Source organism: Cottoperca gobio, chromosome 23, assembly GCF_900634415.1.
Source record: "Cottoperca gobio chromosome 23, fCotGob3.1, whole genome shotgun sequence".
NCBI lineage: Eukaryota > Metazoa > Chordata > Actinopteri > Perciformes > Bovichtidae > Cottoperca > Cottoperca gobio.
This window is the reverse complement of record NC_041377.1, coordinates 518,178-542,664: the sequence shown is the minus strand read 5'-3', so window position 1 is coordinate 542,664 and position 24,487 is coordinate 518,178. Positions and strand designations below refer to the sequence as shown.

The following is a 24,487-nucleotide window of genomic DNA, read 5'->3' as shown; positions in this document are numbered from 1 at the left end:
CCTCACAGAGAGATTACTTCAACAAAGATTTACAGACTTGGTAAACCTTCAAAGTACCACAACGCGGCACACTCCAGCCTCTGTGCTCGAGGAGCTCATTTGAAAGGAGGGATTGTGTGTATATATATATATACATTTATAAATATTATATATTTAAAAAAATATATATATTTATATATATATATATATATAAAATATAAATATATATATGTATAATATATTTATATTATATATATATATATATATATATATATATATATATATATATTTATATTATATATTTATATTATAAATAAATATATATATATATATATATATATATATATATATATATGATATATTTATATTATATATATATATACATATATATATATATAATTTATTTTAGATTTATATAAAACAAATATATAAAAAAAAATATATATTTTTTTTTAATACCGTTTCTTGTGAATTGCTTCTTTTGAAAAAAGCAGAATGTTCCTAAAACACAATATCTGTCTGATTCTGGTAGTCAGTGGGTGAGCTCCAAGATTACATCCCAGCAGACGTCTCGTATTTCAGTTACCAAGAATTTTTCTACTTGGAGTTTTGTCAAGGATCAGTGATCGCTAAGATATGATGAGAGATTGGAGAGGGAGATGGGGAGGGAGAGAATAGTAGGGATTCGCCTCAGTTCAAGTTATTGTCAGAGGCAAAGTCAAACAGTTACATTTGGAAAGCGTGGTAACAGGGGACGTTGTTTACTCTGCAGCAAAGCAAAGCCGAGCGGGTCGTGCCAACGGGCGCCGCAGGGCATTGTGGGAGGCTTTTTTTACGGAGCGGGGTGTCGTCATCGGTTTGTACATCGCACCCATCCGTGTGAAATATTAATGGAGCCGAAATAAATTTTTAACGCACATTTGCTTCATCATCCTCCCACCTACCTCCGTGTGAGACAATGTGCCAGCGACATACAATACAGCACAGATTCAGAGCCAGATACACACACACACACACACACACACACACACTCGGTACGACCCACACAGCTTCAGCGAACACGCCATCCTTCCACCTTTCGTTAAAGGAATAACCATCAAAGAGGAGAGGGGGAAGTATTGTTGCATACTTATACTGAAGCAATGAAAGGCAGTGTGAAGAGCTGCGGCGGTCAGCTGAGTGTGTGTTTGTGTGATGTTGTAAACTCAACGTGTGATTCAAGGCGCTCTCACACGCTCGCAGGTTTGGTTTGATTGCTCCCCGCCGAGCAGGGTGACCTGGCATTTCGGTGACTTTTAGAGGTGCTACCATGCTGACATATTGCTCTCTCATTTTTCCAGAGTGCCCTTCCCCCCCCCCCCCCCCCCCCTCCCCCGCTTCTCACACTTTCTCACAATATTTTAGACATATTTTGTTGTCTGCGTTACTTCACATCAGACTTGGGCTTGTGCTGTAAACCATCATTATTACGAACACACCTGCCGACTGCGGAGGTGCAACCCTCCCTGGGTTTGTTTTACACCGACACACTTTAATTAAAATGTTGCTTTCTGAATAAAAACTACATTTTACCTTTTTCGAGGAAACCACTCAAGTTTGTGATTTCCTACATTTCCCAAAATACCTATTCTGCTGTGTGAATCTTCCTTTTAGTTCAATAACACAATAACTAGTTTGTGTCTATTCGTTCTTCCCAACATCCCCACATTCACTTTGGTTTTTAGAACCAGTTTTTGTCAGCTTGGCGTTTGTCTTATTTCAATGCTGTGACCGCCATTTTGGTAGCTTCTTCTTGGATACGATTTGGCACCTTGTTGCTACGTTTTTGTTGAGCTTGATGTCCTGAAACGTCCCAAAAGGAAATAACAATATCTGCCTTTTAAAGGGCCAATGTGTAGTATTTAGGGGGTCTATTAGCATCTTCATAACTATGTTTTCATTAGTGTATAATCACCTTGAACTAAGAACTGTTTATTAACTTAGATTGAGCCCTTCATAGGGTCGTCTTGTTCCTACGGTAGCCCACAACGGACAAACTGGATCTGGATACGTGACCTGAAGGTCATGGTTCTCAACACGCTTGTAGAACTGCTCATAAAGGGAGGGGTATTCAGTTGGTTGCAATCTGCAACCACAACCCTAGATGCCGCCAAATCCTGCACACTGGCCCTTTAAGGCAGCAGTTGGCCATTATCTATAGTATGTTCAAACTACTACACTTGTCTGTGTATTGTGAGGGACCGCGACATTGTTTCTGCAAAACACTGTTGACTTCTCAGCTCTGTTGTATTTCACTCTTTACCTAAAAACTGAATTTGGTTTGGTTTTTATGAGGATTGAAAAGTTAAATTTGGACCCGAATAAAAGACCAAATGAAAGTGGATATTAAGAACTACTTACAACAGAATAATAAAGTCTTCCACAACCAGAAACAGTTAGGAGCAGCAGCAGGATGCATTGTGGGAACAATGAAATAAAGGAGATCTATAAAAGATGAAGAAGTTACAAGGGTTTAAGGGCTCGCTTTAGTCAACCAGATTACTGCTTATCAGTTTCAGTTATTAATACTTCATAAAGCCAATACTGGCCCTGATGTATCCGTTTTTACACAAGTTGTTTCCCAAGTGCAGGAGCGTTTGAATATAGAGGAGACATGAAAGTGATTTTCTCTCTGCACCCTTAATTACTTGTCTTCCTCTATCTCTAAAAATAAATTCATATTTCATAGACACACCGCCAACCTGCCAAACTGTCTGTGTGCCATCCGGTGTCATCTTGATCATGGATATTTAGCAAAGGGAGAAGGAAGAAAAACAAAAGTATATCTCCCAATTATCTGCGCTGGCGGTTTTTGCAGAGCCGCTGACCTCCACCTCCTTGTATCTTAGCAATTTAATTTAACCCCGGCTGCGTGTTGTACGTGCTAATTAGAAAGCATTTCAAAGAGAAACTCACACCAGGAGCGCCACAGAGAGAAAGAGACGCAGAGAGGGAAGAGAGATGGAGATGAACACTTACACATGTAATAGCTCAAATGCCTCAATAGCTTCGTGGCGAGCTGGAACTGAAAAGAAAAGATGAGGAGAGCAGGGAGATTATGTGGGAAATAAATATTCTTTCTAGTCACGCTGCAGTGAGAAAAGAGTTGGCCCAAGGTGAGTTTATTGATCATTATTAGATAATTAGGCCTTCAGAATAACAACAAATACAGATCTTTTTATATATTTGACAGCATCAACAACTATCCTATTTATAATACATCTAAATCTATGTATTTACTTATTTTACTAAACTATTTTTACATCTGTATTTATTCACAAGAATGTAAAGGTGCTTGTATTATATTATTCTGCGCTGTCGGCAGCATTTTAATATATTTATGGTCTAATAAGTGGCTACGTGTGTTTCTAAGAGGGTCTGAAAAGTTGCTAACTCTGGCGAGAAAGTCGCCAAAATGGCAACACGGTGACCGTCGGTGCCGTGAACCGGCGTGCGGCGCCTGCCTGTAGATTTCACCGTAACAGAATCAGATATCTGAGAATGTTGTTACTTTGGCAGCTGATTTAGATTTAGACTGAGGGGGGTGCTGTCAGAGTACCGTGCGAGGGGGGGGTGCTGTCGTAGTACTGTGCGAAGAGGGGGTGCTGTCGGAGTTCTGTGCGGGGATGCTGTGAAGTGAGTGTGAAGAATAAAAGAATATATATCATTTATTTTTGCTTTATCTACAAACTATTTTGCGACCCCCCCCCCCCCGCCCCCTCCTGCCATACCCCTGTTGAAGACCTATGGGCTAGGGTTGGGTTAAGAAAGTTGGGTTAAGGGTGCTGTGATGTGAATGTGGAAAATAAATAAATATTTTTTATAAAAATAAAATAAATTATAATTTAGTTTTTGCTTTATTTACAAACTATTTTGCAACGAAAAGTCATTATATTCAAGTCAACTTTAGGTCAAAAATGTTTTTCTTAATTTTGTCAGCTGTTTTTATTTTATTTGGTCTTAATCCTTTATAGTCCTCAGATTATATTGAACATTTCAGTGAACGTAGTCGAGACAAAACAGATCATTGAATTTATTTCACATAAAAATGTTTGATGACTGTCAGGACTGAGATCTGAGACCAGGACAGACAGACACTGTGTGTGTGTGTGTGTGTGTGTGTGTGTGTGTGTGTGTGTGTGAGAGAGAGTGACAGAGAGTGACAGAGAGAAGGTTGAAGGTGATGAAAATGAAGAGAGATTTTGGTGAAGTTATTTATTTTTCAAACTACATTTCAGTCTTTTTCTTCTCACACAACTCACCGACAGTCTCCTCACAAAGTGGTTAAATAGCATCTCAAATTAAATGGAGGGTTAACCGGTTTAGGTGCGTTTTGGTTGGAGGCTGAGGAGCAGATAAAGCAGAGAGGATTAAAAAATGTGAAGTAAAGCAGGATGGGAGGGGGTTCTACTCATACAAATCCATTACTACAGTCTGCAGAGCTGAGAAGGTCCCATGTCCAATTAGCTGTTTCATCTCCAAGTAGAAATGTGACTATAGGGAGACACTGCCAGGCAACATTACCTCCTCTCCAATAACTTACAGCTATCAGGAAAGAGACTGTGTGTGTGTGTGTGTGTGTGTGTGCGCACACACACACAGCACTGCTGGTTGTCAGATTGTCCCATTAATAAGCCTTGGCCTTTATTACCACTTAGCAAGCTCTATGTGTGTCTTTCTGCCAAATGTGCTTCTTGTGCTGCCTCCCTAAAAGTGAAATCAGACCGTGTGTGTGTGTGTGTGTGTGTGTGTGTGCGCACCTCACACGTGCCTGTTCTCGTAGCCGTCAGCGCGTCAGATTACTTTTTAAGACGGATTGCCATATACATGACTTCGCATATTCACTGTTGCTTTGAAGTTTCCGCGAGTGCCTTTTTTCCCGCATCACCTTCCGTGAGACCGTGTGTGTGTTTTTTTGTTGTTGTGTGTGTGCGCCTGCATGTTTGCATGTATTATTTACTTATATATTTATTTCTGCAGCATGGCGTGTACTTTGTTTGCGGGGATTACAGACGGTGGGAGCTCAAGCCTCTTAGCCCCTCACAGGCTGCCACAGCTGCCTGCCACTTCTAATGACACTTCAGACTAAGACTGGCTAAGTCCATAGGCAGGTTTATTAGTTTAGAGAATGCTTGAATGCATACAGCCTCCTTTTGGATGTGTGTGTATTGTATGTGTGTGAGAGTGAGCGATTGCCTCGCTCAGGCAGCTCTGACAGGCCTGTAGAGTTTAAATGAGAGGGATGCTGTACACGAGGAACATAAACGTCTGCTTTGGCATCGATATGTCCTGACGCAACCCGCCAGCATTCAAACAACTCCATTAACTAATGAAGGATGCAAATCTAAATCTCTCTCTTTCTCTCCCTGATGACTTGAGCTAATTCCTTATAATAATGTCATTTAATCGCGTCTCATTGTTTATTTGACAAGGCCTCCCCTAGGAGCCGTTACAGCGCTCCGTTTGCATTCATGCACACGTGCATGATTTTTATGTTTGTCCTTCACAAAAAATGTCTTTGAACGACCAATCTGTCTTATTTACCTTTTCTTCTACGCAGACAAACCCACAATAAAGCCAGATGAGCAGTGCAGATGGAGGTTTGGCAGCGTTTCTCGCTCGTTTTGTTCTCGGTGGCAGGTGCGAAGGCCAGGAGGATTTTGGAAAGGAGAACGCCTGGTGGTGTAGCTGCTGCCACGAACACAGCTGATCGCATGTTGCATTAGTGGATGGTGTCCGACCTCCAGTGTTATCAGGGGAACGTTAACCTTGTGCTTCAAAGATAACTCTGTTACACGTATAATAAACGCAGAAACGTTTTAGAGAGCCCAGTATTATATTCCAAGGTAAGGTATCTTTATTCAATTGTCAAGAAACAAAAAATACATAACTATACCAACAGAGAAAAATAAAATAACAATAAATACTAAATAATAATAATAATAAAGTCAGTCAAAATAAATATTCCTTTTTTTTAATGGAGATCCTTTAAATTTGGACTTTTACAGTCAACAACTAACTTGTAAACAAACTATGTAAAGGCGTTTTATTTCCTCTAACGTATAGGCCGACATGTTCGCTAATTAGATATGTGATGAGGTCAAGTTGGCTTTAAAACATTATGTTTCTTTAACTCTTTTACCTTAAAATAACAGCTTTAAAATCATTTTGATGCGACTTTGACTTGAACGTCCACAGGCGCTTTAGTACGGCAGTGAAACTGAACCATGTATTCCAAACCTCCGTCAGTATTTCCTGCATATTACAAGATATTTTTTATCTTAAACTAAAGGTAAGAACAACTGTTGCAATATTCATGAATTTCCCTGCCATTCCCGTGCCCCCTTTGTTATTTAGTGCACCTTGATTCAAATAAAAATACCCTTGGTCTTTATGAAGTCTACTGTAGCGAGCTTGTGTGGTCTGTGTGTGTGTGAGTCTGCGGGGTGTTACATCTAAGTGCAGGGATCACAGGGAGCATGTTCCTAGAGGTGTACCAGGAGTTTGATCTCACCATATTAGCCGTATTCCCTGCTATGCCGGGCTCATTACTTTAGCCAGTTCAGCAGCTCTGTGGCTGCCGCTCTGCACTGATTTGTGTTGCCCACCTTCAACTAACATACTTCTCTTACTCCCGCAGTCAACCTTCCCTTTCTTCTGTCTCTTCTTTCATCCATCATTCACTCAGCACATCTGTCTGTGTGTGTGTGTGTGTGTGTGCGTCCCAGCTGTGGTTCTGACCCGAGCTTTCATTTAGACAAGACACAGAGCGGCACAGAGGTGGAGGTGGCATCTGCTTGCCTCTAATAGGGATGTGCTATTGATTAACATTTACTGGGGCCGGTCTAGCCCCCACCCACTGAGACGAATGACAGACCGTTTGTCACTCAGTCAGGAATCACAAGAGGACAGACATGTCTGCCATCGGTGTGCATATCAGCCCTGGAGTCTTAACTTCTACTGACGCTTCAGGCTAACCAGGAAGTAGCCGGTGCCACCGTCACACACCTCTGATGCGACGACGTGTTTGTTTGATTACATATTTGTTCCAGAACTCATCAGCACTGTCGTTTTATTTTTATGGAAGTCCTTAACCCGAATGATTGATTCTAATGAGACATTTTGATCGGCTTCTTCACAAGCATGCACGCTTAATTCAGATTTGATTAAACTTTAATGATGCCCGTGGGGAACTGGACTGTGAATGGAATTTGATTTCATAAGAATAGAGCAAACAAATAGCAAAGACCCAGACATGTTGAGTAGAAATGTGCTGCTGTTTATTTTCATTGTCAATTAATATGACAGCTTTTTTTTCCCGATTAATCATTTGCGCTATAAAATGTCAGAAAAGGGGGGGAAGAGCCCGTCACAAGAGTGCAAGGGGATGTTTTCAAATTGCTTCTTTTTTTGATCAACAGTCCAAAACCCAAAGATGAAGAGAGACCGTGTGACCTGTGTTGGAGCTGGGCTGCCGTCTCCATTACTATAGGCTTTCCTGGTGTCTGTGGTAAGTGCCAGAAAATATGCAGCATAGCAAAAGTTAAGAACTGATTTGATCAAGTGAAGCTCTTAGTATAGCGTTGCTATCAGAGGCCCATGTTGACACAAAGTTACCACTATGTTTCTGTTGAGAACCCGGCGGAATCAGCTTAGAACCAGAGGTCTTGGAACCTGAGGTCCTGGCACCAGAGGTCTTGGCACCAGAGGTCTTAGAACCAGAGGTCTTGGAACCAGAGATCTTGGAACCAGAGGTCTTAGAACCAGAGGTCTTAGAACCAGAGGTCTTGGAACCAGAGGTCTTGGAACCAGAGGTCTTAGAACCAGAGGTCTTGGAACCAGAGGTATTGGAACCAGAGGTATTAGAACTAGAGGTCTTGGAACCAGAGGTATTGGAACCACAGGTCTTGGAACCAGAGGTATTGGAACCAGAGGTATTGGAACCAGAGGTATTGGAACCAGAGGTCTTGGAACCAGAGGTATTGGAACCACAGGTCTTGGAACCAGAGGTATTGGAACCAGAGGTATTGGAACCAGAGGTCTTAGAAGCAGAGGTCTCATAACCACAGTTTTAAAACATAGTTCAGGGAAACAACAGTACAAAACCTCAAACCCTCAAAACTAGGGATGTGATTATTAGAGGTAGAAAATTGACAATGCGAGCAGATTATAGGCCATCCTTCACGTTATCTACTCCTGATCATGTGTCTTAGTATAATGATCCTCATGTGTTGCATTCTTTGCTTGATAAATAACTTAAATGATTAATAGTCAAACTTGTTGAATAATTTCCTGTCTGCACCAGAGTGTATCTATACAGCAGCATATGTTATCTCAAATCAAAAGTACTGGCATCTGCTTTTAAAACCTTTTTGTTGCAGACCATATGTGCTTTTATCCACCTACGATCCCTCCTATCCATTTAATATTTTCCAACAATTTTAGTTCTGTCTTTACTTTTCCATTATTCCATTACTCTGTCAATCACCCCGCCAGTCAATGCATCTACCTGTTCATCCATCCATCTGTCCTTTTGTGTATACATCATTCTTCCACCCCATCCTTTATTTCAGCGTATTAATCCGACGCCGACTCCTCTGTCGGGCCCAATCCAGGAGCTAATGCATGTGACTAATGAGCACTAATGCTCATCCACTGATATAACAAATGGCATCAGATAGCTGCAGTATTCTAATAGCAGGATGTGATTATACGGATGAGTAGCTATCAGAGCCTCTGTCACTTCTCTATTCTTCGCCTTCTTCCTGTTGGTGGGGGGGGGGAGAGGTAGGGTTTCCATTTTGTTCCGTTTTATTACCTCCAGCCCATCGTTTTAGGCATGGCGGTGGCAGCGGTCCACTGATGAAAGAGAAAATACTGCTTTGACTGGAGGAGGGGGGGAAATGGGCGGGCGGGGGACGTCAGCAGAAGTTGAAAATAAACCTTTTGCTGGATGTGAGGTCTGCATTTTGTGTCGCCAAGAAAGATGGATACATAGAGTGTGGAGGAAGAGAGAGACAGAGTAATTGAAATATGAGAGCGCGACAGTAGCAGACCCATGCGTCCATCAGCAGCTCCGGCGCAGCGGGTGGGAGAGTGCTACGTGTGTGTTTGTGTGTTAGCTGTGCTGTCGGAGAAAGCAGAGGCCCAATGCCCCGGTTGTTCCAGTGTGAGAGCAAGATTGACAGCAGAGGTAGGGGTGCACACAGCCGAGCTCTCCATAACTTGTGGCAAGTGCTTATGTGTGACAGGTTGTCGGGGAAACATTTTCTGTGTTAGGTTTATGCACTGTGATAAGGTCGGCCGAGTAAAAGACCTTCAGTGCAGAATGTGGCTCGGATCCTTTCAGCCTCTGGGTCGGTATGGAGCAAAAAGCCACAGCTGGACTTGAGTTGGAAGCCAATATAGAAACTGCACGGGGCTTAAATTTCGGCCAGAGCCTGACCTGGCCTGACTCATTCAGGCCTGAGGCCCTGCAAAGGACAGGCAGCTGACAGCTGACAGTCTGGACCTGGCCTGAATCCAAAACTATGACGTCAAAACTCCTTTTCCCTTTGATTGACTCATAGCTCTACATGCTGTTAACATGCCCACGTTGTTGTTGTTTATTTATCCATTTTCTGGAGTTTCCAGAAACCAGGATAAATGATGAACATATGCACACATTTTATTGTTTTTTCTGCTGGCCCAAGGAGTTTCATGTGATCACACTTAAGTTCACTGAGCTGCGGTTGAAAGCTAGTAAGTTGACCTTTTGAGCTTCAGTTTCTTGTGTTCCAATAAAACACCAAATACAATTTTAAAACTGGATAAGACAAATATTTGGCAACTAAATCATAATTAACATCTTCATTGTATTATATTCTATACATTTGTATATATGAAAGTCAATTGTGACATGTCAATAATAACCTAACCACAATGTCTTAACCTGACACATACTGTAACCACACCCACCACTTCATACACTCAGTGCTTCAGTTCCTGGACTGGGAGAACAGAATCAAGGGATCAATTAAATACTATATAAATGCACGATGTTGTAACAGAAGTGTTCAAACCAAACCCAACAGTATGTACTTTTTAAGAAACTGAGCTTAAATATGTCCAACCTGTTGCAGACTTGTAAGTCACTGCCTTGGAAACATAACGATATCCCTCTCTGTCATCCCATATCATCTCATCCACGCTCAATCAAGAGCAGTGATGCTGAAGGCGGGGATGCCATCATTGGTGATAAAGGCAGTTGAAAAGCATGAATGGAAAAAGATATGGTGTGCTTTTGAGGTATACTCCACAAAACATCAGTTTGAGGCTCACAGATGCTTCCTCTGCAGGGAAGCACTGAAGTCTGGCAGCGCCAAGGCCAATCAGTCATGGTGAACATATGCCAGCTGAGTGTTTATAATCGTAAGCTTCATCTCCATGCCTGTCAGGTCTTGCGTGGCCCTGATCACAGGATCCCTGCTATGGGAGTGAGGCCCAAAGGCCATGCTTAAAGACCAAAATCCTTTACAGGACCCGGTAATTAGCCAACACCGTTCTGCAGGCATGCTCCTCGCTTTGATCTGCACACTGATCAATGGCAAGATCGCAGTGGTTTGATAACTAGTTGCTACCCCGATGTGTGGGCTTTGTGCATTACACACAGTGCTTGTCCACGTATTGCATCTTTTAATATGTTTTTTCTCATAAACCTCATGGATATGAAGTTTATAGTGTTTATTTCTACGCGACAAAACTATACCATTCAGTGCCCTCAAGAGGAGAAGCAAATAGGCAAATGAATTTCAGATTTCCCTTGTGACATCTCTCCCCCCCTCTGCTGCATTCGTCAGCAGAAGAAAATGCATGTATTTCCATTCTCGATAATCATCTTATGTTTGTAGATAATGGCTGTGTCCTATAGGCAATTCAATGTTTATCTGGGGAGTACATGTTTATGTACACATGTGCTACACTGATATGAGGCGAGTATTGGCCTTGTATTGAGGGTGTGGGAGTAGGGGAACCTGCACAACTGTGAGTAAAACAAATGATTATCTGCTTGAATTGAAGACTCTACAGTCATCCTTATAACGTACCAAAGAACCAGCGGTTCATGGACATCGACATGTGGCCATGAATCCGGTTTCCTGACATTTATGAGTAACTGATTTTGACTCCGGGGAAATACACAAAGCAAAGCCTGAAGGCATACGAAAGCCTCGACGCTTGTTTGTACTTCAAGACTGGATTTGTTGGCAAAATTAAAGCAGATACCAAATTAAATCTGGTTGTATGTGGACAGATTATTATTATTATCTTTTTATTTGAAAAAGTATTAGCTAGCTTTGTTCTTGCTAACGTTTACATTGCAGTGACATTGTGAAACCTGCATAGCACCCATTGAAAAATCCGGCTGTCTGGTGTTGTTTGACTGTCTTTGACACCATACTCTTCCTGTATTCATGTAGTTATATTGTTTTGGTTTTCAGTTATTTCTACCAACAATTTTGTCAAAGTTCTTGCAGACCATTCTTGTAACCTTTACATGTCGGTCCATCAGATTGTCTGAGGACTGAAGCGGTGTTGCTAATGTACTGACAGTGTGCAGGCTTCTTCGCTTATAAAAAATACCCCCAAAAAAAATAACAAAGAGGAACCGATCAGTTAATACCAGTCTTCACCCAGCTTTTATGTTCCTTTTTTGTTATGTTGACAGCTCAGAAAATGCTTCTTGTAAAAGAAAGCAAAGAGATAAAAGGACGTAAAGCTACTTATTATGCATCACAATCTAAGTAAAGACAAAGTGTCTGGCTTCTAATAATCAAAGTAAACCAAGAAATATTCCCCGATCTAAAAAAAACAAACAAAGAACTGAAAATCGCTATCACGTCCGCAAGTTGCTGCTACTCTGCTTTACTCGCTTCTCTTCCAACATTGCAGACTTACCTATATACACGTGTATATTTCAAAGTGTCCATTTGAAACCAGAATTGACCTTCACCTGGTTAAGATCATCTTTTCCTTTTCCTGGATGTTCAATAATCCGTTAAAGAATGATACCAACCACTAACTCCATGTTCAGGTTCATGCTCTTGAGATCTCAAGGTCTCCCGTTCATAGTGTTTGATGTACAACACTCGGCTTCTAGAGTAAACCGTCCTGCTGCACAAACAACACCCTGTTCAGACTTTGAATTAGTTTTAAGGCTGCTGTATGTAAAAACTGAATAAAGCTACGTGTATACAAACATTGCATACTTAGGCTTCATATGACATGAGTAGAATGTCTAGCCACACCTCGACTGCTCTGATGCAGGTAATTGTAATGCTGTCATCCCACCTTCCTCCTCTTTAGTCGGTCATGTTCCACCAAAGCACCTGTCAATCATCTTGATGAGCTGTCACCCTCTAAGAACAGTAACGAGTATCTGTCAAAGCCAACTAAACGTCTGGAAGAGGGAGGCAGACATTTAAGAAAAAAGAAAGAAATATATATATATGATTTCCACATCATTGACAGACCCAAACCTATAAAATACAGCATATATTTATTGTTTTAATATAAAAAAACGTAATTGTTTCAGCTTTAAAGTTATAGAATATCAGTATTAAAAATGGGCTTCCTCGCTAGAAATGGCTGTTTGCCTTCAGAACCAGTATTTGTTGAACCTTAGTGTGCACAGTCCATCCCCCCCGACTCTGGCAGGCTGACAGGCTCTGGATGCAGATATGCGTTTGTTTAAGAACTTGGTTGGAGTCAATAGTCTCTTAATGTCGGCATCCTGATCTGCTGTTTGAGCAAACACAAACTGTCGACTCCGACAGGGGAGATAAGACAATACAAAGAACAGCGAGCACTCCTGATGACTGACTGACATTTCAGAGTGTACAGTATGAGCGTGTGTGTGGAGACACAGCGGTGTTCAGGAGGGGAGAACATGTGTGGAAGAAAGACAGCAGAAAATGTTCTTTTTTTCCACATCTGAACAATTACGACAGAAGATTCCTCTGCTGTTCTCTCCTCCCCCTCATCTCTCTCTCTCTTCATTCCCTCCATCTATCCGCGTCCTCTCCCCTCGTCTCTTTCTTCTTCTCTTTCTCCCATCTTGTACTTGTGTCAGTTTAACTCCCCTTTCTGTTCCTTCTCGCCTCCTTTCCTCTTGTCTTGTATCTCTCCTTTCTGTTTCTACATTTGTCCTCCATCTCATCTCCTCTCTTTCCTTCTCACCTCCTCCTATCTAATCTCCTTCTCCTGTCCTCTCCATTTCCTTTTTCTCTCATCTCCTACTCTTCCTCAGCAGTCTTCCTGTTTTTCCATCCTTGTCTCCTCTTCTCCTTTCATTTCCTTCCCTGTGCGCTTGTCAATTTCCTTCTCTTTCCCCCCTTCTCTCCTTCTCTTCTCCACTTGTTTTCTCTTTTCAACTCCTAATTTTCTCCCCTCTCCCCTCTTCTCCTCTTCATTGATGTAATCGTCTCTGAGAGCCATGTTGATGTTGAGGCTTATATAAAAGTCCTCTGCGAGGGGCTGAGATCAGAGCAGCCAGGCGGTGAGAACAGACTATCCGACACATTGCGCTTAACATGCACCAAATGAAATAAACAGCGTCTATCCTTCTCAGCCACCCCCCCCCCAGACATTGTTCTCCATCAAGCTTGCCTCTGTGACTCTGTGCACTACAGCATCATTTATGTGGTATACAGTCGTGCTGAGGTCAAAATCAGATACTGAACCTTTACCTCATTAAAAAAAGTCACAAGAGAGAAAAGTAAGTGACAGAAAAGTCGTCGCTGTTCCGGTGGGCTTGTTACGTCTAAGTGCAACATGTCTGATTGGTGTTTAGGCCTGAGGAGGCGGCAAAGGGCAGCAACAACCTCCAGCTTGCACCGGCATAATTGCCATCAAAATGTGGTACATGTGTGGTGCACCTGAAGTTTTTGTCCTCTGCCATAATTAAATCAATTAGATTTAATTCTGAAAATGACACCAGTGGCAGACTTTTCTTTTGCATGTCATAGCCAATTTTGGGAGTAATGGCTAAGAAGAACGGTTTGTCTCATTTGAAAGTGTGGGAGCAGCGTGTTGCTTGGTGCTGGAGACTAATTGCTAGCTCATGGCAGCTCTCCACTAGATTCAGCTCTGTACGTCTGGTCATTTCAGCTCGTCATCACTCTTCAGGTAGCAGCGGTCCTCTGCATCCCTTCCTTCCTCAAGGCCTCCATTTCTTTCTATTTCCTCCTCCTCCTGTTTTTTTTCTTCTTTCTTTTTCAAAGTGACAGCTACTTCAGGAAGTGTAATTACGGTTCCCGTTGCATTCACTTTCTGTTTGTCAAACAAACCATAGAGAATAGCTGCTTCACACACATTCAGTGAAGCAAATGCATAGCCACACACACTGCATGCTGGGACTCGGATAGACTAATCATGGCTCACTCGCTGCAGCTTGATGAGGTGTGCGTTACATGCGTGGGTGGGTGCATGTACCCTTTCGACTATGTAGTTATAGTGTGTGTGTGTGTGTGTGTGTGTGTGTGTGTGTGTGTGTGTGTGTGTGTGTGTGTGTGTGTGTGTGTGTTTTCCCCCACTTGGACAAATGTGTGCGTAATTTCCTGGCACCTAATTGACAGGAAGCGGAACAGTTGTTGGAGTAGAGACATTTTTTGATGCGCGTGTCTTACAGCAGATTAGACACTCCTGCCTATTCAGCATGGAACTGTCATTCCTTCATTGTCAGCAGCTCTGCATCATTCTTCCTGCTTTTCATGGCATCTTCTTTTTCTTTTTCTTTTACCATTCACGCTATCACTTCATTCCCTGCCATACCCGTTTCTGCTAATGAGCAGTGTTTAGACGGATGGAGAACTTTCTTCTTATCCCATTCTTTGCCTCCCTTTTTTTTCTTCTCCAGCTCTGTTTTGGGATTGATCCAACAAGCTCTTGCGCCTTTGGTTCATCTGCCACCGGTATTCTCCAGTTTAATGATCCACTCTGGGACCGAGGCTTCTAGAAAACATTAGTGAAGCTGCAGGGCTCCTGGGCCTGTTGCTGTCTGATTGTACCTGAGCTCCAGTGTGTCGTCTGAGACTTACTGTTATCAGGTGAGCAGCATCAACTCCTGTACTAGTGGCATTAGATTAACAATCACTTAGGGACTTAGCTGACAGAGGAGGGAGATAGAGGAAAAATAGCAGTTGGTGGAAGAAGCAGATAGAGTTTGATAAAGTCTATTTTCTGTCGGAAATCAGGGAATAAATATTGTTGTGAAAGATATATCTGAAAATCTGCCGATTGGGCGAATATACATTTTGAATATATCTAAATGTAGCATTCATAAGAACACCTAGCTGGTTCTGGGACTGTTCTTCAGGGATGCTGGTCTGTGCTGACTTGAGACTGATTTTCTGGGAGCACATTCCTCCATAAAGATCTAGCTCCACCTCACCCAAGAGGTCTCTACTGGTTTGAGATCTTGACTGTACTGAAGACAGAAAGTCGTGCATCTGGCACATTCTGTCTCTGTGTGAAATCTTTCATTTGACAAGACGGTCCGCTGAGGAAACTGCTAAAGAAGAGAATCACTTGGTCAACAATATTTGTGAACACTGTGAGTGTTTCTTCCTTCCTAAGAGTAACTAGTAAAAACAGAAACGCCACATATATCTCACACATTCAAAGTTCAGTTTTAGCTAAAAACTACATCCATGTACAGAATCTATGCTTCTCAATCCATCTATTGACTGTTATGTGACGGCTACTGGACAGATTGCTATTAAATTAATATTGAATATTCATGGTCCCCATACGATGATTATTGATGATTCTAGCATGTCATTCATGTCAACAAGTCAAGCGTTCAGGAAAAGCATTCTCTACAGTCCACTTGTTTTATCTAGATGTTTATGTTTATGCTACCCTTAACTATGTACTCAAGATGTCTTAGCACATAAGACCATAATATATTGTATTTAGATTGGCCCAGTGGACCAAGTAGAGAACTCCTTGGCACGTTCACAACAAACTTAACATTTCTTTGCCATTCTACTGGAGAGTCTTCGCAGTACAACCAGTGTTTTGTTGGTTCTGTTAAGCACTTGTTGGATGTAGTGACGGCCCCAATGGGCTCTTAATAGGTCCTTAAGCTTCTAGCTAAATGTGCGCTATAGACAGATGTATCAGTGCAGTAAACAAAGGACGTTTTCAAACATATAGCTTGGTTTTTTTGGGTCCCAATAAAGTAACATTCACTATGATCACTGGTTAGATGTTCCCGGGGCAGGAGCGACATTATAAACACAGGACGAAGGTCCTGAAGAAGGTCCTATGTGTCCAAATATCAAGAAGGCAACACGCTTTGTTGTTAGTACAGGTCAGAGTGTTGTAATTGGGTCTCATCCAGGTCAGTCATGTTCCCATCACAAAGGATCTGCTTCAAAATTCGTTTGTGCCCTAAAAGTCACTTCCTCTAAAGGTTCTCGCGGTGCCATTGCTATGTTCGGATCTGACCAGAAGAAGAATTAATACACACGTCATTACTCCTCTAAACAGAAGCAAACTAGAAAGTGGACAGTGAGAATGTAGCATGGTATCCTATCCTAAATGAGTTCGCTCGTCAATGTAAGCTCTCTATATGTTGTATTAATTGGCCATAGACTGTAAACATTGGGCTTTAACAATATCAGACACGTAGCTTGTCATTCTGCGACACAGCAGACAGCAGTACTTTAGAATGAGTGGTAATGTGTGAAAGAACAGACTGTTTTGCCCCCCTGAGGACTATTTCCAATGGATTTGCTGAGTTTCTTGTGTGTGTGCATGTGTGTGTGAGTGTATGTGTGCACGCTCTTACAGACGGGGCCTAGTGGATGTGTGAGGCAACGTGTGTTGTGTAGGTGGAACCTTCTGGAGTGTTGGAGGAAAACCCATAGGAGGTGATCATACTGACTGTGCCTCCCTGGGCTGCTTCTTCCTCACCAATACTTTCAGTTAAACCTCCTCCTTTGCTTCTTCTCCTTATTCTCATTTCCTGTCTTTTCTTACTTCCTCTCTTCCTTTCTACTTGTTGTTGTCTCTTGTTTGCCTTCCTTCCCACCTCATCTCCCATTACCTGCCCTTTTTACCTCATTTCCTTGTCTTTCCCTCCGTTCTCTTCTTCTGTTCTTCTTTGTTTCATCCTTCCCCCCTTCCTGTAAATCTCTCTCCTATAATCCCTCCCTCCTATCTGTCCTTTGCTGTCCACTCCTGTTATCTTTTATCTCCTACCTTCTTTTCTTCCCCTTGATTCGTTCAATCGTTCAACTATTAATTAAATGAAACAGAGAGCAGAATAGTTTGAAAGATGAGAAAAAGACTCTAAGACTCAGGAAAACTTGAAAGTTGTTCGGCTAAAATCTGGGAGATTTGTCCTCAGGGTGGAGCCAGAGGAAAGGTTACTGTTGTCTGAAGCAAAAAAAGTTTATTCTCCTACCGTGGACATTTTAGGACATCTCAGTACCTCGTCAGCGTCAGTGTGTGTGCGCTAAATGCTAATAGTAGCTAATATTGGTGAAAAAGACGCTTTTCCATTTCTTTTTTACCTTTTTGTAACTTTTCTTTCATGAATTACTGAAATTCAATTGTATGTTCATAACAAAGCATTGGCTATTAAATAACTTAAATGTTCTCCAAAGCTGCATCAAATTAGAAAACATTGTCAAAACCTTGTTTTTAAGGTTTTCTTCTCAATATTTTAGACACGCAGGTGTTACAAATTGCCTATAAATAGTCTTCAGCCACGCTTAAGAACTTCCACACCGACACATGATTTGTGTTTGTGGCTGTGACGTTACCGTCTGAGCCGCTGCTCCGCGACGTAAACCCAAAAATTGGATGTATGAGACTGATTAGGCGACTGCAATCAGCTGACAACCAATCGATGTCTACCAGTGGCCAAACTTGTATATAGATATACATCAATTATTAATGTATAGGCACGTTTGGGTTAGATTGTATAACTATCGCTTGCTCTTAGTCTGTTTGTGTGGGACGTTTTATGGGAAACTAGCCAACAGTTCTGAGTGGAGACGTTAATATGTGAGACAGTGTCCACACTGTTTTTTACTGTGCAGACACAATGTCTCATCCTCCACTAGCTTGTCTACAGAGCAGCATGTTCCTAAACATTCCTCGTGTGTGTGTGTGTGTGTGTGTGTGTGTGTGTGTGTGTGTGTGTGTGTGTGTGTTTTGCAGTGGCAGGCAGGCAGATGTCTGACAATATTCTGACGTTCAGTCCTGCTGTCTGCCTATGACTCGAGGAAAGTCTGCACACACACAAACACTCACACACACACACTGGTGCTTGTTCCCAGTCCCACCGGGCCTAATTGGACCAGCCTGCTTAGTACAGCACTATTATTCAGCACTTCTGACAAAAGATATTCTGTATGTGTGTTTCTGTGTGCACGCATGCAGCAAAGCTTCCCGGTGACACTTAAAGAAGTCCCTCGAGAGCTACATGTCGTCTCATGCTCTGACACATCTGTCGCTAGCTGAGGAAGGAACACCTTTCTGGCTTTCACACAAGTCCAGAAATGTTCACTCACACACTGTACTGAAAAGAGAAAAGAAGGGAAGATATGGAGGGAGAAAAAGTTTTCTTTCACGCCCATCACAAGCTCACACCGCACAGCCGTGATTATGTTTTCCTCAGACGACTTATCAAAAATAATTCTCCACTCTCCTTTCCTTTGAGCCTCCAGATTGATTGCTTTGCTTTCCCTCAAAAACAAACTAAACCCAGTGTGTTTGGCTTGGTGCCAGGCTACTGGAGCGGCGGCCCCCTGCTAGAAAGAAATCAGGACCGTAGCGTTCTCCCCCCTCCGATCTTTCCCACACCGACTCCCCTCCACTCCCTTCTGTCTCTCCACCCCAATCATTACTCCAATCAGCCGCCCAGCACTGTAGAATGATAATTCCCTTTCCTGTGGCGATTCATTGCGTGAGTCATCAGGCAGTTTGTTTAAATAAAGGTCTCAACTGGTGTTGGTTTTGTGTTGGCATTTGCGAGGACGCCCACCCACCATTCAGGGGGCTTGAGCCTTCTAAAATAACATCAAGAGTATCAGGCTAACTGATGAACAGCTAACACCATTGGTGCTGAGCAGGTAGCACACTGTGAGTTTATTACAGCTTATTTATCTGAAAACGGCAGATTTAGATTGAAGAGCTGCAGATAATTTTCTGTTGGTTTGTTACACAAGTGAACACTTTCAGTTAATGAAGCTTTAACAGAACCTACATATACGAGCCAAGCAGCTCATCCCATAACCTTCTAAAAGAGTCTCTGGCCACTTTGATTTTGAGGGTTTCACCTTCTTCACCATACCCATGGAAATAATGAGATATTCATTAAAAAAGCTTATATTGGCTGTAATAACGTGGCTCTTCGGGCTACATCCCTGACTGTCAAATTGAGCTGAATTTTCTTTTCCACATGAAGGCAGCTTCTTCACTACTACAGATGATGCTTGTGCACTGAGAAGGACGAATGTCCATATGCCTGTTATTACAAAAAAGCAACAGAAAGGTTCAGTCAACAAGCACAACAGCAGTTGGTGTGAAAATAAAATCTAAAAGTGCTGTCACAAGCGCTAAATGCCTGCTCTGTGCCTGTGACGCTCACTTAAAAAGTTTTTTCCTCTTGTTTGGTTCTCCATCTGCTTGGCTTACACAACTGCTTTGCATTTTTGTCCTCTATTTCCTCCCATACCTCCGATTTTCTTTTTTCTCCTTCGTCTTTAAGGTTTCTGTCTTAAAGCAGGCGCAATGCAATACACCATGTTTGAATGTGTTCTGACACCTCGTCTTCACAAGGCCTGATTTCCCAGGGGAAAATGGACGTTTGGCATGTTTACATTTTGTTCCCATTTCTGTGTTGCATCAAAAACCTTCCCTCTCTTTTCTCCTTCCCACTGTGCTGCAAACTAGACGTTCGCTGAGGGAAAACAGATGCTGACCCGTCTCTTACACCTAAAGAGGAAGGAAAAGACTGGTGCGCAGACAAACAAGAATTGCCGCGGGAGACAACAGAAACCCCAATCGACCCGCTGGAGTGTGCAGGGCACGGCATGTGTGTTTAAGAGTGAGCACAAGTGTGTGTTTGTTTGCTTGAGTGATTTCTATTCGTAGGTTCCCCCTTATAATGCAAGCAAGCCTGTTCTTTACCTGTACAGAAGATGGATGCTTTTGGTGTTCAAACATGTCATCGGAGGTTACGAGAAGCGAAAGCTTAAAAACTTTGAAAAGTTCATCTCCTGGGCCCATTTCAGCTTTCCCTCAGGGATAGCTTTGCAGGTAATGGCCTCAAGCTTTACCATCCATCTGACAAGTAAAATGGATGGAAAGAAAAACGTGGTACACGGGACTCAAACATCAATTGCAACCTTGTCTTAGGTTGTGATGTCAATCAGGGAGGTGAGAGTGAAGGTGAAGAGCTGACAAGAAATACTTTTTGGACAGAAACGTGTTCGCCAGCTCTGAACTCACTTTTCCCCTCGTTCAAGGTGTAGTTTTTGACAGGGTGCCTGTTATGGCGTGGCTGTGATTTGAGGTGAGCAGCACGTCACTGTGTCTCTACATCGGTAAGGGCCAATGCCAAAATCGTCAGATTGTGTGAAACTACTGCATAGATATGACTTCAGTTTAAATGTGAAACTGAGGCGTGAACTTATCTAGACATTACCCGGGGAAGCTGTGTGTGAGAACGCAAAGGTCTCTGTAATGTCTGATTGAGCCCGTGTGTCAAGAGAGCATGTCATTTCCTGGCAATTTCAAAAGCGAGGGAGTGGGGGCGTGTTCATGATGTTTCTATCTGTCGGCTGGCGCAAAATTGGAAGAAAACAAACATCTGAGGTTGAAGAAGGGTCAAGAACACACCAATTAAAATGTCGAACTGGAGAGACGACTAGATTTGGGAACTTCTGTCAGTAAGGGCCAATGACGAAATCATCAGACAAATTCAATGAACGGCAAGAGACTCAGTTGTTAATGACCAAACTACAAACCAGCTACTTGGCTGCGGTGTAACCGATGTTATCTGGTACTTTCCTGCACGCTCTGCTCAGACCCCATGCCACGCCTCAACCAATCAGACTATTTCCAGAAGGGGTGAGAATGACACCGGACATGACACTGTTGTGGGAAACGGCAATGTACAGAGAAACCGGTCCGGACATCAAACATGTTTAAGCAGAGAGTTAAGCTCTTGCCGTCACTTCACTGCCGTCTCCATTATCCCCACTTTGCTATGATGTGTCCTCTCTCTCTAACCAACCATAAGATATTTCGATATTTCCCCCTCGCCCCCACTCCTCCATCCGAGGTCTTCTCCTTCAATCTGACAGCTACATGACTGTGTGAATGGTATGGCTGGACTTAGCCTGTATCATTGTATTGGACTGAAGGTGAAAGGGGCAACTATAATTTCCCGTCTCCCACATTGTATATGTGTGTGATCGCCGGGCAGTGAAGTGTAATGAGGGAGAGACGGGCTGCTTGCTGTCAGTGAGATCTGAGCTCTGGATTGGCTGATCAGTGGTCCAGAAGCTTGGATCGTACACCGCACAGCTCATCTCGAGGAGGACTTTAACCTGAGCATGCGTAAGAGACCTCTGTGCGTGTGTTTATGACGGTCAGCTCTCTCATCCTCCCTCCTTCAGTCTTTTACATATTATCTCCATGTCTCTGTATCTGTCCCACTCTCTGACCATAAGTGTATGTATCTTTTTTGGCTCCTTTTCTATGTTGGTTTGCCAGTTTTTCCTGGCTTGATATGGGTTCTTGAAGGCCAACATTTTTATTTTTAAGCTGCCAATGAAGAATTTTGTGTTTCTCTCAGAAATGTAATCTTTAAAGCAATGGAGAGTTAACATCCAACTACAGGACGGATGAGGACACTAATGATGACGTGTGACCCACCAACATGTCCCAAGATAAATCTGTGCGGTCACAAGATGATTAAAGGTATATGAAAGAAAAAATATCTTCTGTTGTGTTTATTTTATCTGACTTGTTTATAGTTTTTGTTGCCTTCACCACTTTAGGCCTCTTAATCAAGAAAAGAAGGATGGAAAATAGTTATGAAATAGGTAAAGAAGGATGGATAGACCAAAAGGATGCAAAGATAGAAAGAAATAGAAGACATTACGAGCTTATATCTTACACAAGTAAGTAGTTTTCGACACGAAAATGTCCAAACACATAAACCAATCTGTTTCCTGATCAGCTTCCTCTTTCGGCTGTGAGAGTTTAGATGTAGAGTGACGTTGATGAAGCGCCACAAAGCCTATTGGGGAGGTCGAGGTGAAACGGTCGAACATACAACATGTCTGACTTTTACACACCGTAGACGGCGGGTTGTGTCCGTTTGGTTTGGTTACTCTTGGGTCTTCCCCGTACTTCAACCGAGTACTTTTAGCAGCAACTTAACGAAAGACGTAGCACATCAGAAAAAGACAATAAATCCTTTTTGTGACGTTTGCATCTCTTCTGGCCAATCGACAAATGAGCTTGTTGCCACATCAGGAAACACTCATACAAAGCATTTTAAAAGGCAATGACAAATTACTTCTTTTGTTGTTTAGGTTGGAGGGCTGGAAATGCCTCACATTAGTATTAAAGTACAGTACTTGTGTACATTTTCTTACCATCATCTACCACCAAGTGACAACCAGTGTAGTATCGATCAGTATAATAATACTGTGATCAATCAACCTACATCTCGTCTGTCATTTCAGAGGAGGGCAGAAGCGACAGCTTGATGCCTGAGTTTTCAATAAAAGGCCAATATGAGACTGATATATTGACAAAACGAATATTACCCTCCGTCTCTCGGTCCCTTTTCTTTCTCCCACCAGCGGTAAAATGCTCTCCCCCTCTCATTAGCCCTTTTTTCCTGCGGATTTATTTCATTCCTTCTCTGCCTCCTTCCCTCTCTCTGTCACCGCCTCTAATTTGAAGTGCAATAGTTTCCCTCGAGCCTGAAAATATTGCGTCATTCATCATGTCTCTCTAATTCGTCTTAGATATCCGCCACCTCCAACCCCCCCCTTCCTCCGATCACCCACCACCCCGCTGCACCACTTAGCTGTGATATTGCCCAGAGTCAACGAATACAAGGCGAGTAATAGCCATCCGTGCAGTGACTTCTGATACATTTCAACAGACATACAGTTCAGGAATGTGCTATCACTCTCTCGCCGTCTCCCAACCTTTTTTCCCTAACACACTCCTACTGACTGTATGCTCCGGCCGGTGTCTGGCCGCTCTCATTGCGAGGCGATAGGTGTGGGCCATTTCTGCGGCTCAATGCTCAGTGCTAAGCTGTTTGCTGCGGTGACTGGCCAGAGGTGTATTGGGCTAAATTGAACCGGCTGCCGATTAGATGGCTACCTTTCGATAAGGCTGGAGTGGGATTCCAGCCTCGGCTTGTGTGTCCTGGGGAGTCGAAATGTAGCTGCGGGCTCGCCGCCACCTCGGTTTTCTGAGAACATATTGTAGGTGATTTGTAGAGACGGGGCCTCAGCGTTGCCTCCCAAAGTTTCACAAGCCCTTCCTCACCATTCTCCCGCCACCACTTCTTCTTCTCTGTCATCTTAATGAAAAGCCGTAGCTCATTATTCCGTCAGTAATATTCTTCACGGGGGTCAATCCCATCATCAATCTGAACAATTCAGTCTCTTGGATTTATATTCTTAATTTACCTTTCATGAAACACATAATCCTCTAGTCTTATTTAGTTGCCTGTTGGCAAATATATTAATCCTTTTTTTTTTTATGGCTGCAACTAGCGAATATTTAACATTTTAGGTAATCTATTTAAAATTTGATCAATTGAATTGAAAATAAACCAACGCAATTTCCAAATGACGTCTTTAAATGGCTTGTTTTTTTCAAAAAATAGTCCAAAACCCAAATATACTGAATTCAGAATGATATGAAGGGAAGAAAAGCAGCAAATCTTCTGTCTGGAACCAGAAAAGCTGTTGAGCACAACAGACAATGGTTTATTATTGTATTATAATGACATTCCCTTGTGTCCTCAATCAATTTAAAGACCACTATTTACCCCAATTGAAGATGGACCCAGGCCTTCACTTTTTTGACAAATAATATAATCTCAAATGTCCAATTAACAGTTTATCGGAGGCATTCACAGTCTTCAAAAAACCTGGGCCTTTGAGATGACATTGTTTTTTCACACAAACTGTTGCCAGGTTTGAAAAGCTTCCAGCTGTTCAGGTGTGATTCTTTCTATTCTCTAGAGGGCTTTTATTGTGAAACATCTTCAGGAAGTTCAAGGAAAGAAAATAATTAATCAGTTAACTGTGTAAGGCATAATTCAACTGATGAATATAAATCTGTGGAAATGTACATGCTGCTATCTTTCCCTTTTTTTTCAGAGCCAAAAGAAAACTGCTTTTGTTTGAGAGATTTGAAAAGAGAAGACATT

At 42.3% G+C, this 24,487-nt stretch overlaps 1 long non-coding RNA gene across 1 annotated transcript in view; it reads left to right on the top strand.

The window, feature by feature from the left end:
- Positions 1 to 21,969, top strand: part of LOC115028427 (uncharacterized) — a 92,158-nt gene extending 70,189 nt beyond the window's left edge. Inside the window, exons 2-3 of the long non-coding RNA XR_003834560.1 lie at positions 7,440 to 7,528; positions 19,966 to 21,969. This is a non-coding gene — a long non-coding RNA (uncharacterized LOC115028427). The remainder of the gene's footprint in view (positions 1 to 7,439; positions 7,529 to 19,965) is intronic.
- The last annotated feature ends 2,518 nt before the right edge of the window (positions 21,970 to 24,487 follow it).